We start from the raw sequence: 13332 nt of genomic DNA on the forward strand, positions 1-13332 counted from the left end.
GTCTTGTGTCAACATTCTGGCATGTTGCACACAAGCATAAACCCATTGTATAACACTGGCAATCATGTCCACTGGTTGGGGGATAAGGTTTAACCCTGTTGCATAGAAAGTTGCCTGTAGGGTTTTCCCTAAGCTTTCCAGCCTTTGCTGCTGTCGATACAGTCTGTCACTACCCTCTGGCATCTCTGACACCTGCCTTCTTGGGGCAGTCAGGGTGAGAGTGCCAGTAGCACACAAACCTACCAGAAAAAGCAAACGTGCAACAGTGGTGGCAGCAATCAGTCCTCCCAAAAGTCTTTTCAGGTGGCTGATCCCAGTCATCTCCTTCTGAGTGATTGTTGCCTTTCTAAGCTGGTGCAGCACCTTGGCTGAGTGGTCATCTGGAGCACCTGAGTGATCTGGGATTGTTATCCCATACTCACTGTTCAGGTCCACCCTGCACACCTCCTGATTGAGGAATCCCTCTATCGGTATGTTTACAATCGTTCGCTGGGCGTGGGTGTAGGACACCTGCTCGCTCCCCCCTTCCCTCGCTAGGGGTTTAGGGAGCTGCCCCAGCACTGGGATAGCTAGTTCACTGTCTTCGAACTCGCTATCACCCACCAGGCCCATGTCAGTGAGGGCGGGGATTCTGACACCCCTCTTTGCGATGTCCTGCACTGGCAGGCGGGTGGCTTGACCATCCAGCTCCAGTCTGGGTGAACCACTGTTGGTCAGACTCAGACTGACAGACTGGGCTGGTGGCTGTAAGAAAACCAGCTCGGCTTTCATTCCCTGTCCCTTCCTGGGGACTGGGTGTGTTGGAAACCCTGCTGTCAAGGCAGGAACAATCAGGTCAGTCTCACTCACTACCTGGTAGTTGTGAGAAATAATGTTACCTGGCTGCAGGTTCCCTGGGTCACAGCAGAGGAAATCGGCATCTGGGATCAGGTGTGTCCACAGCGCAGTAATCTCAGCGTCCAGCTGGACCTCCTGTCTAACCTGTGAATATTGCACCAGGGGCACCTGGTGGTGGCCCTGTGACAGCTGCTCAAGCAGATCCTCACTGATAGAGGACCTCTCAGGGCTAAAGGCGAGGGCTACATCACCAACCTGCTCTCCTGCCATCAAGATCCCTTCCACCACTGTGAGGTGGTGGTCCTGACCCCTCTTGGGTGCCAGGGTGCAGAGGGAAAGCTCCTTTTCATCGCCAGGTGGGGAGATCTGCTCCTCTTTAGGGATGTAAAAGGGGTGTGCTTTACCTGGTGGATCAGGCGGCTGCTCGGAGCACTGCTCCTGTGGCAGGGAGGCTGTTGTGACCTCAGCCGGGACATGACTTCCCTGTATATCTGGGGAACAAGAAAATATTTGTATTTCTTGTCCAGAGGGAACAGAAGGAATCTCCGCATTGGCTTCTATGTTCGGTGGGCACTGTGTGAGCACAGTCTGCCTCTTGGCCCCCCTTTCCTTCTGTACAGAAGGCTTAGGAGCCTTGACCTATTTCCACACTTTGCCTTTCTGGTGATCCACCAAAGGTTCCTCTCTGAGTCACATGCCCTTTTCTTTTTCAACCCGTTTGAGCTTGCTGTGTGACATCAAACACCTTTCAACCTCAGTGTCAATCAGTGTCTCACTGGGTAAGACATCTCCCATGGCAGCCTTGAGGTAAAAGCTTCTTGCTTTTCCTCTGTGTTTTACTGCCTGCTCTGTGATTTCAGGGGTGGAGTCAGCACTCGCTGGGGAGTGGCTGACCTCATCCAGGCAGGAACCCTTCCGCTCAATCAGATAGACTGAGGGAGGGAGCTTTATCTAACCCTTTCCCTCCCCCGGTGTTCTCATGACACTTAGAACGCTGGGTGCGGTCCTGTGTGCCTGCTTTGGAATGGGGCTTAGCCAGCTCAGGAGCCTGTGCTCCTTCGAGCAGGAGGGAATTAAACCTGCTGGCTCTGACAGCGAACACAGTTGCTTTAGCAGCTTTTTGCTTAGAGCGACTTTGGACATCATACTCCCAGGCTTTCTGCACGAATCTCTTAATATCAGTCATTTTCATGGTCTGTGCATCTGTATGCATTAAGATCATCTTTCTGATTGATGGGTGGAGATTCGCAATGAATAAACCCTTGAAATGTGTGTTCTCTTCGCAACCCTCATCATTTCGCCCTGCAAAATAAGTTCGTCTATGTCTCTCGTAATATTCGCAAGGGGACTCTGCTCTCTCGTGCTTAATGTTAAGGGCGGTGGCTATCGCAGCAGTTGGGTCAATAAACGCACTGTATTCTTCGATAAGTGCTTGACACAGCTCCTCAAAATCATTACAGACTTCTTTCATCTGCCTAGCCATCCACTCATGTACAGCTCTGCTGGTAGTTTTCCTGACCAGAAACACTTTCTCCTGTTCTGTGGCGTTTGGTAGGTACTGCAGGGTATACCTGAGGTCTTGAATATACCTCTCGATATTATTCTCTGACACTGTGGGGTCAAATCTCTCTATGTCCTTCGCTAGCTCTCTCAGAGAATGGAGGTTTATTCTCCTAGCTTCTCCGCTGACGGAGATATGGCAGAGATCGTGGTCAGACCTGTCGCTGCTAGAGAGAGTGCTTAATAGCGACTCGAATTCAGACCTTTTAGCAACCATCGTTAAACTTAAGAGTATTACTTTTAAGTACGAAATCACAGTTTTACCACAGAAAACCACAAGATCAAGTATGCAATCAACCCGGTAGATCGCAAAAGATCACAAAACAATCAAGCACTGCTTAAAGAACAAGGGGAACTTTTTTCCTTTCGGCTTTCAGCACACTGTATTGTCGTGTATGAAACCCGCGGCGTTTTATGTGAATTATTTCGCTTGGTTGACTCATTTCATTCTTGCCATAGCCCACCCAGGGACGCCAATAAAAATGTAGTGTGCTCTTTGAAGGCACCAGTTCTGTAGGGTTTGGGCATTTACTGGGACAATTATTAATTGTAGCAGTAAATCACAAAATGATTCTTTTGATGGCTTTAGAATCCAACCATGCGATATAACTCAAACAACGCACACACACAGGTACTAATACACGAGGATACATTTATTAATACATAGAATATGCATGTAAACCTAACAGTTCTTATTGAGAGGGTTATCAGAATACAAAAGGTATATATTCAGTCAGTTACGAAGAGTTACATATATCAAGAGGACATACGTTCAGTATATCATTATATTCATTATATCAGTATATCATTCATTTAGACCGTTTCATAAATGAACTTGGTTATAACTTCTACATTAGATACTCAAAACAAGTACATAACTCTTAGGAATTAAATTGATATCAACTGGTTGGGATAACAATTGAATTCTCGAGCAGTAATGCAGTGAAGTTGAATACTCATCCAATCTCTGGGGATTCAGATCTCCTGCGGGCACAAAGAAACAGTTGCAGGCTGTTGCTGTCCAATCCGCGCTCTCTGGCTCGTGCCAGGCTGTGCTGTGTGGCTGCGACGGTGCGCTGCTGATGCTCACTGACCGGCTAGTTAGTGTTGGCTTTAACTAGCAAAGTTTGCGCACAGGAGAAAAGATGACTGTGGGTCCCAGCAAGTCAGGAAGAGGACCGGTTCGTTCCTGATGAAGAGCTAGTTCTGAATAGTGATTCAGCTCTCCACAGTTCTGACCTGTTCACGAGGTCTGCTGCTGGTGCTAACCTCGGGTGGATCCTCTGGTTACTCTCTGGCAACCTCCGCTCTAGACTCTTAGAACAAAGGAAAGTTCTGGCACTCGGACACACTGGCCGTTCCGTGGTGGTCCGGGCTGATTCTCAGGATGGTCAGGAGGCGCGCTGCGAGAATGTCCTGCCCTTGGGAGCCTTCTGCTCCTGGGCTGTCCTGCCCTGGAATTCTCCTTTGAATTCCCTTTAGAATAGTCCACAGAATTCTACTGAATCCCACTGAATCTTACTGAATCTCCCTGAATCTCTGTGTTGCCTGTTTTTACCTAGAGGAACTTCAGCTCATTGATTGGCTGAAAGTTCCATGGGCATCAGAGTCCCACGTGGGTTACTCGGCCCTACCAGTCCCTGATTGGTTGATCAAGGTGAGATATGAGTCACTTACTCCTGACACTTAGGAATGCAGTCCAGATGTCCAACTGGCACTCCCTAGACAGATAGGCGCCAATGGATGACCATTGATCATGATAGCCAGGCTTAGCTAAGTGCATCCCCCTTTGGGAGCTGTCCCTTATCAAAGGAAACCTTAAATCAGCCTGCATGAATAGTTTCTCTGTGGCTGCACCACAGAGATGAACAGAGATGAACTTAATTCTTTCTTATTAATAAGCCTCGCCGCTACACTGACATTTGCTCTGCTTTAAGTAATCAATGAAGAACACAATGTGCTTCACTAGACTCCGGTCCAAACAGGATTAAAAGCCAGCAAGTATACCTTTTCAAATTGACGTCAGCAGGGACTAGATTGGCACTTTAACCAGTGCCTGATTGGCTCAGTCAGTAGAGCATGGAACTCTTTATCTCAGGGTTATGAATTCAATTTTGGGTGATACAGGTGTTCTCATTAATTAAGTTTCCTGTTCATCTTTGACCATGTTACATCTTGATGGTGACTCAAATTAAGAAAAAAAGGACTGATCTAGCTCCTCATCTGAGTAGATAAGTCATAGACTCCGTAGATAACCTATTCATACCAAGCACTTGGATGCAGCTTCACCTATCACAACTAGTATTTAACATTATAATAGCTCCTGTCTATTTACACTATAATTTACACTAGTGTTTCCTTAAAAATTGCTTGTAAGAATGAGACATTACACATGTATTCCAATAAAATAAATAGTATTAATCTTTTCACTGTAACAGTTTCACTGTGACTTGGCAGATAACTGGCAGTGATCAATTACCACACCAAAAAATATGGGAAAGCAATGGGGAAAATCGACTCTTCAACATGTGGAAATGTATTACTGAGAGGAGGAGTCCTTTTCTCTTAGGTCAACACTCTTTGTAAGAGTCAATTCTCCCAGCTCACATCCCTGGGTTTCCGTAGTGTGCCTGCAAAGAGTGATCAATTTGAGACAGGTAAACGTCCTGATTTTATTTAACAAAGCTAGATGCACATTTGCTAATGCTGCCTTCATTGTAATAGGCGGTTTATTTCTCGAAAGCATGTTATGTAAAAAAAGAAAAAATGAAAACATGGATAACAATCTTTCAAAGCTAAAGATTTTATTTTTGAGAACTGGACATTTTATGTTTCTGGGTGCTTTTCAAATGCTGGTTTTAGAACTTTGCTGTGCTTCAAGCATAATTTTTCACCTTATAAACTGGGTATTGAGTGTTAGGGTTAGTGTTTTTTATTTTGATGACTTAGTAAAATGTCTGGAATTTTTTCACTTTGATATTATAGAGCACTTTGTGTTGATGAGTGCAACAATTCTCAGTTAAATACATCATGGTTCCATACTGTAACACAATAAAATGTGAAAAGGCCAAGGGGGGTGAATAGTTTTTATAGGCACTAAACGTATTACAAAAATATAATGCTTCATTTTATGGAAACTTCTTACTATAACCACCAACACACTCGCTGTTTAAGCAATGGGGGTTTCACAATCCTCTTTCTCACTGGTAATGTTATGAGCAGGAAAAGCACCATTGAAAATGGATTTCAATCACTCAAAACTAATAGTTGTCACACCCTCTACAGCTAGAGGGCGCTCCCACTCTGTCCTGTCCTAGTTTCCCTGTGCTTTGCTTGTCCTTCTGGTTTGTCTTTGTCTGGGGCTATATATTTCCGGGTCACCCTTTCCTCCTCATTCAGTATTGAGGGTTCATATGTCTTCAGACCTGCCTAGCACCAGGCCATCTCCTCCGCGACCTGAGGACTTAAGTTTCTACCCGACATCATCTGACCTCCTAAACGGGCTAACACCCGTTTTGCCACTACACATAGGGCCTATTTTGCTCTCCTGGCCATTCCACGGTATGCCCTTATAACATCCGTGACAGTAGTTCCAACGCTGTGCTGCCCTTTTAATTAACATTGGCTGTAACAATGTGTTGTTTTTGTCTCTTAAAGGGTCTGCTCCTTTACTCCGTCTTGCCAGTGTCGTATAGAATTGAGTACCCATAAAATCTGAGACCCCTTTCAAAGTCTGCATGTGCAGTGGACATAAGAGGCTTGGCGCGTGTCGCAATTGTTGCCCTATCTACTAAGCCCATCCTCCAAGTTTGCACTTCTGTGATGTAGTCTCACAGGCCTGAGAGACATAGATTTCACACATGTAATTACTTACAAAAGCCAACAAACCTTTTCTGAGTGGTCTAAGGCTCTGTGTTAAGGTTGCAGTCCCCCTGAAAGCTGGGGTTATAGTCCTGACGTTATACTTCAACTAATTCTCAGTAAATAGATCTTGCAGTACTCTGAGTGCCAGCTAGCTATGGAACAAGTGCGCTATAAAGACAGAAATTACACATTGTTTGTGAGGCTGTGTGCTCCTGTATGGTCTAGTGGTTAGGATTCTGGATTTTCACTCAGGTGGCCTGGGTTAAACTCCCAATAAGGGAAACTTTTCTCTTCCCTTATGTTTTCCAAATAAGCAGCTCAGTGTAGAAAAGAGCCCCGTTAAGCACTGTCAGGAGAGCTAAACTTTTGATAAAAGAGATCGCTTGTTTCCTCCTGCTTTCGAACTGAAACCCTTCAGTGTGTTAAGAGAACGTGAAAATCACTACACTGCACAAGGTGGGGAGGAGTGACTTGCAGAGAAAAGGACTCAATCCAGGAAAATATTTCCACATTCTGGAGAGGAGATTTTTTCCATTCCCCCACTTTTGCAGCCTGACCTCCTCTATTTCTAGAGATCTGTAGAATGTGGAGAAAACGTTTGAAGTTGTTACTGCTACCTCCCCTTGCTTTGAACAATGTGTGGAGTTGTTTGAGTCAAAAAGAGTGATAGTTCAGGCCCATGGGAAGATCCACATTCAACTGTGCATGTTGTTTTGTTCTCAGAGTTTGCAAAGATGGAGGACATTCGCACCTGGCTAAGCCAGTATTCTATAGTCCTTCATGGAACTGAGTTCAGAGGTGCTGACGGAATAAAAACAGGAGGTTGAGGAACATGGGGGTGTTCAAAGGCATTGAGGTTCCAGTCAAGGGAGCAGGTAGCCTGGCCCTGTCCATTATTAGAGCACTATAACCTAAAGAGATGGTTTCATATATATTGTTTTGGGTATTGTCATGGAAATATAACTATCAAGGAAGCCACAAAAGAGAGTTCTCACCTGAGTAAGATCTTTATTTCAATATTGCAATATTGGGAGCCCTGCTGCCACTTCGCAAAGTGCAACCAGAGACTCAATTTGTTACAAGCAGTACAGGGTTTTTATAAGACGTTGCGCTGTAAAAAAGTTCAGCACTTGGACCCTTCTAAAACTTCCCCTTTCTCTAAGAGAAAACAGATTACATCATAGAGCGAGAGAAGAAAAACTAGATTTGTTATTCAAAGCTTATCAGTTACTTTCAGCTAATTCTAATGACCCAGACAGCATATATTGTTTTGGTACATTGTCTTCTAAACTAACCTAAACAGTGTACTTTGTTGACGAACTGTTTTCTAAAATTCTGTAGCACAGCAGTTACATCCTTGAAATATATTATCTAAAAGCACCAATATATTTCTCTACATTTTTAAGAATCAATTTACTTATTAGATTTCCACTTCAGTATATTTATTAAAGTTTCCTATTTTGTGATTCTTTGTATTTGTTTGTGAAATTAAAATAGTTCTTAAAAAATAAATGGAAGGTTTTTCTGAAGTCAGAAAGCCAATTTATTTGGTGGAAAAACAGATTGGTGAAGCTCCAACAAATAAATCCAGTTTATTTGTTTACTTTTTTTTCTGAAACAACTGAATTAGATGGTGTGCTAATATGCAACCTAACACCAGTGTGAATAACTAGAAGAGGGGAGCAGCGCTATTCCAGACCATGGGAGCTTTGTGATTGGCTGGCACAGATCTCTAATTTGCATATCAGATTTGGAAATATAACACTAAATTTAGTGGATTTAATTTACACTCAAGAGTCACCTACTGTGTATTGCCACTTCATTTTTTTATGAGTAGCTGTGATTACCAGTTGACAGCTTTTATTTGTTTAATTTTAAATTGTTTTGTATTATCACGCTGAATGGCCTGTACTCGAGGTTTGGTAGGGTATATGTGTTTTTGTTTTTTTTCACCAACTGGATTTTTTGCTCTTTTAGTATTTGTCTAGAAGGCTTTCTGAAGTCAGAAAGCCTGTTTTCTGGTAAAAAAATAGATGTGTTTAACAATAATTTTCAAACAATTTAATTGGGACTTTTATGAATAAAAAGATCTTGTATGATAGTTTCAAGAACACTGCTGTTGTCAGCTGACTTTTAGTGAAGCTCTTTCCTCTGGCCACCTGCACAGAATTTTCTTGTGCCTTTAATTTCAAGATGTAAAACCTAACAAACAGTTGCGTTTGTTCATGTATATTTCTGAAACTGTTAAATGAACTACTGTGTGTAAATCTGCAAATGTTGTTTGATAGGATGCTGGATAAGCAAAGTACTTTCTGATTGGTTAGCCAGATATCATATTTGCATACAACATTTGAAACAAAACCATGTGGTCTCTTTCTTATATGCACTGAACGTTACAACCACATTCTTCTACATCTTCTTTATGAGCAGGTTAGTTTGAAAGCCATTTTACACGTTTTGTGTTCAATTTGAAATGCTCTTACATTCTTGAAATCTTGTGTTAGGCAGGATATGTCAGCTTCAGTAAACTTTCTTTACAGGGTTTATTGTTCTTTTAGTCCTTGTCCTTCATATCTTATGAGAAGGTTCACAAGCTTATCTGTCAAACTACAATCTAATGGCTGTGTTTAAATTCCAGGTCATTTGTTTACATTTTTTAACAATAACAAGAAGAGGAGAGCAGCTCCATTCCAGACCATGGCAGCTTTGTGATTGGCTGAGCCAGATCTCTCATTTGCATATCAGATTTGGAAGAATAACACTAAACTCTCTTCTTGCATGGATTTAATTTACACCCAAATATCACCTACTGTGTATTGCCACTTCAGTTTTTCATTAGTAGTTAGGATTGCCTGTTGACAGGTTTTATTTGTTTAATTTTAAATGGTCTTGTATTATCACCCTGAATCGCCTGTACTCAAAGTTTGGTAAGGTACATGTGTTTTTGTTTCCTTCAGGAAGTGGAATTTTTGCTCTTTTAGTATTTGTTTAGACGGTTTTCTGAAGTCAGAAAGCCTAGTGTTTTGGTGAAAAACAAACATCTGTATTAATATTTCTCAAACAATATAAATAGGGTCTTGCATTTGGATATCTTGATATAGCTGTGTGCTTCTGTAGTATTCCTGGTATTTGACTGTGGTTACTTGGGTTCAACCTTAGGTGTGGGAACGTGTCTTTTTCACCCTTTAGTTTCCAATTGATCAGCACAGTATAGAAAATAGACCCATAAAGCAACGTCAGCAGTGACAATTGTGAGAAAAGTGATCACTTGTTTTCGCCCGCTTTCAAACAGAAACCCTTTGCTGTGATAAGAGAATGTGGTAACCACTACACTGCGCAAGGTGGGAATGGGTGACTTGCAGGGAGTGTTGAACTTCGAGAAAGGACTTCTCTCAGGAATATATTTCCACATTCTGAAGAGGAGATTTTCTCCATTTCTGTAGTCTGACTTCCTCTATTGCTAGAGAGCTGTAGAATGTGGAGTCACCTATCCAACTCTAGAAACAGTGTGTAGGTAACAGGTTTGTTACTGCCTGATGAGCACAGTAAATTAATACAGCAGAAGACTGTGAGTATTTGAAGAGAATTAACAATGTTCTACGTCTCGCCACGTTCAATGCTGCTGTCATTTCTGTAATATTGTGATTATCACTGTTACAACCCCAAGTGTCTATGGGTAAAGGGGTGTAACATTTAGGATAATTTTTGGAAGCAGGTGGGTTCTGGTGAGGGACTAGGAAGCGTAATAACAAGGGTTGGTGCAAAGGTGATGATTTTAAGTTGAATAAGTGACTGGTAGGACACAATATCACACAGGGTAAGGAACTAGTGTGGTGCCAAAGAAAAGAAAATAACAAACAAAATGGAGCTGGCTAGGAAAGTGAGGGAAAGCTAATCTGACTACAGAAAACCCGAAACACACGGTTTTCGGCATCTTCAACACCCTAGCCAACCTCCACTGACTACCCAAAACCATACAAGACAAATGGCACTCACCCGTACTAAACTAGTGTTAGTAATACAAAATCAACTTAGTGCGTAGAATGTACCCAACAACCTAAACTAAACTATACACAAAAGTTCACACAAAAACACAAGTGAACCAGGAATACAAATAAGGGAAGAGAGTAATCAACAGGAACAGTGTACAATAGAACACAAAGGTTGAACATATAACACATTAGGGCAAGGTAATGGCAAAACAAGGATAACACAAACAAACGAAAGTATAAAGAAACTAACAGAAACCAACAACACAAGAAAACCGAAGTTATACGAAAATACACACACAAAGCAAAACAAACCAACAAAGCCGAAACAAAATCAGAAGCGAAGCGATAACCAAAACAAAATGAAGCGAAGCAAAAACGAAGCAGGACCAAAGTCAAACGAAAGGCTTCTCCTTCCTGAAAACCTCCATGTTATATGCTGAATAAGGTGCAGTCTGATTGGCTGAGAGGCTGATTGATGATGATATCATACGGAACAGTGCTGTAATGGTGGGCCAATGGGGAAGGGAGAACAATCAAAGGTCAGCAGTGTGGAACATAACAAAAAAAAAACACACACAGACCACACACTGGGACGTAACAATCACATTCATCACACATGCGCAAGATCCCCTGTTTGAAATCAGGCAGAAACAGGTGTCTTTTTATCCGCTCAAGTTTTGTACTTCTGCCAGTGTTTTATGGATCTTGTTTCTCTTATTGCAAGAACACGCATTTACCGTGTCATTCATGATTACGCCAAACAGCCAGAAGATCATGGCACCTTTCAGATAGTCATTCCTCTCCTTCCTAAATATCCCTATAGACAGGCCATTTCAGCAGAACTGACAAACGTGCCAAAGCAACCTGATAAGACCAGGTCCTTGGAGTCACTTCTCAGTCAGTTACTGCTGCCGAAATGCGAGCCCTTCCTCCAGCCTGAAGAAGTTGATCCTACATTACTCATATGGAAAATGTATCTACCAGACCTCAGAGAGCTAAGCTGGATCACTTCCCTTCTGAATGACATCTCAGTAACACTCTACCACTCCTCTTTGTGCACTCATGCTGGAACAGTGGGTGGCTAATGCAGACAGCATTATTATTTATACTTACTCATCAAAAGAGGATAGCTGAGAAAAACGTGACAGTATTTAACCTAAATGGCAAACAACAAAGACAGCTTTGCAGCCTACGCATGCTGACGCAGCTACCCACCTGAACTACTACCGCCTACAGCTGCTGCGACCCACTATGCCTTCCTCCAAATCTTTTTCTAGATCTCTTCGTCATACCTTTGCCTACTGCCCTGTCTCTCTCACACCTGAAGAAGGCTCCACGGCCGAAACGTTGTGTTCTCTTTCTTCTTTTTTTCAGCATGGAATAAACCTATTACTTGTTCCTAAATAATAATAATACTATTTAAATACATACAGGTCTTACTTAATATTATTTTGATTAAAAATAGTACGTTAATAAGCAATAAATGGCACATCAAAATATTGTGAAGGTGAAGATCATACAACATCAACTACAAATGTGGAAATTTAACAATTTTAGGATTATAAATTGCATGTAGCACATTAACAACACTACAGTTATGCTAATGTAACAATAGTGTAAGAAAATCCTGACCTAATTCCTTTCAAATGCTGATACAAAATGTGAATGATTTCAGAGTTTTGGGTATTGGGTCTCCTGATAGAGATCAGAGATGAACTGAGGCGTGTGGGAAAGTGTACAGAACAGGTGGACTCCCAATTCCACATCAAGAGGCTGAGCACAATGGAAGAGTCCTGTACACACAAGCAAGTCTTTGACAACATGGACAATCAAAACCTACTGGTATGATATTATATTCTCTCTGTGGTGTGGAAAATATTCACTACTAGTATTCTAGGTTACAGATAGGTCATTATATGACAGCTTACATCTGATTAATAGGATCCACCTCTGGCATACTTTCTTTTTTTAGTTTATAATGTATAATCTTGCTGATCTTTTAATGCCAAAATAAAGTGTTTTACAAAAAGCTCCATGTTCTAAAAAGTTACTACAACTTTTGAACTTTGAAATATGGTCACTTTGTATTCTATGACTGAGCAAATACTGTAGAAAAGTGCAGTTCATATGTGAAAATGTGTAATGGGTATGTCTGATTGGTTGATTTGTGAAGATCTAGTAGTAGTTGATGATTAGCCATATGTTGATTACAATATTGTATATAATGTACTATAATTTGTGACTACTTAAATTACCATCAGCTGTGTACCTCCAGCTGACCTGTAAACAAATATATGAGAGAGGTATACTGAGACGAGAGGAGCACTGAAGACTTGAAAAAGCTCTCGCATTAGATTCTGTGTTTTTGTTGTTCCCCAGATTTGTTTTTAATGTTTTGTTTTCTTTTTCTTTTGAAGTTGTTGCGTTTGGTTGTTTTTTTTTCATAGTTGTTAGACTACTACAGGGATTTACCTAGGTTCCTGGAAGACTTCTCGTTTTGTGTTTGTTGTGTTTTCGGGTTACAACATTTTATTTTCTATTGATAGGACCCCACGCATTACTATGGGAGTAGTTAACTTTAGTTCTTACATTGCACCTGAAATTACCACATAAACTACTACTCTGTTTCCCTTTTTTTAAAAGGCACAAGTGAAGTTTGTTTTTCCTTGCTGCTGATTGGTAGCTACAATGGGTCAATTGCAATAAACTTATATACAATAAACTCCACTGAAATTTGTCAGCAGCTCTGTACTAAACCTGTTCTCAATTGCAACAAACCTAAAATAACAGCTGCTGCCCATTAGATGTTACTGCATTAGGAGTCTAGCTTAAACCACCTCTTCATAGGTTTTAAGCAACTCAGTAGCGGACTAAGCAGAACAATTGATCACATTAGAACTGTCTTGAATGTAATGGAAATAATGTACTCATTAATTAACAAGCTTATGCACCACTTGCTTGAAAATTATTATTATATTTAACTAAAATTGCTTTCCAGACACCACAAATATTCACAATGAATGTTATCATAACACATCTTTAGTAATACAAATGTTATTTATTAATAATTAAGTTCCAT

At 41.4% G+C, this 13332-nt stretch overlaps 1 protein-coding gene, 2 non-coding genes and 1 pseudogene across 3 annotated transcripts in view; 3 read left to right on the forward strand and 1 right to left on the reverse strand.

The window, feature by feature from the left end:
• The window catches only part of LOC138242797 (zinc finger protein 271-like), a 683123-nt gene that overhangs the window by 551178 nt on the left and 118613 nt on the right, over positions 1 to 13332 (reverse strand). The window lies entirely within an intron of this gene.
• Positions 1 to 13332, forward strand: part of LOC138242769 (zinc finger protein 271-like) — a 735173-nt pseudogene that overhangs the window by 152160 nt on the left and 569681 nt on the right.
• LOC138243821 (U7 small nuclear RNA) lies at positions 8219 to 8276 on the forward strand. Its single transcript, XR_011192439.1, has one exon. It is a non-coding gene; the product is annotated as a U7 small nuclear RNA (small nuclear RNA).
• On the forward strand, positions 9223 to 9280 carry LOC138243882 (U7 small nuclear RNA). Its single transcript, XR_011192500.1, has one exon. It is a non-coding gene; the product is annotated as a U7 small nuclear RNA (small nuclear RNA).

Source organism: Lepisosteus oculatus, chromosome 14, assembly GCF_040954835.1.
Source record: "Lepisosteus oculatus isolate fLepOcu1 chromosome 14, fLepOcu1.hap2, whole genome shotgun sequence".
Classification (NCBI taxonomy): Eukaryota; Metazoa; Chordata; class Actinopteri; order Semionotiformes; family Lepisosteidae; genus Lepisosteus; species Lepisosteus oculatus.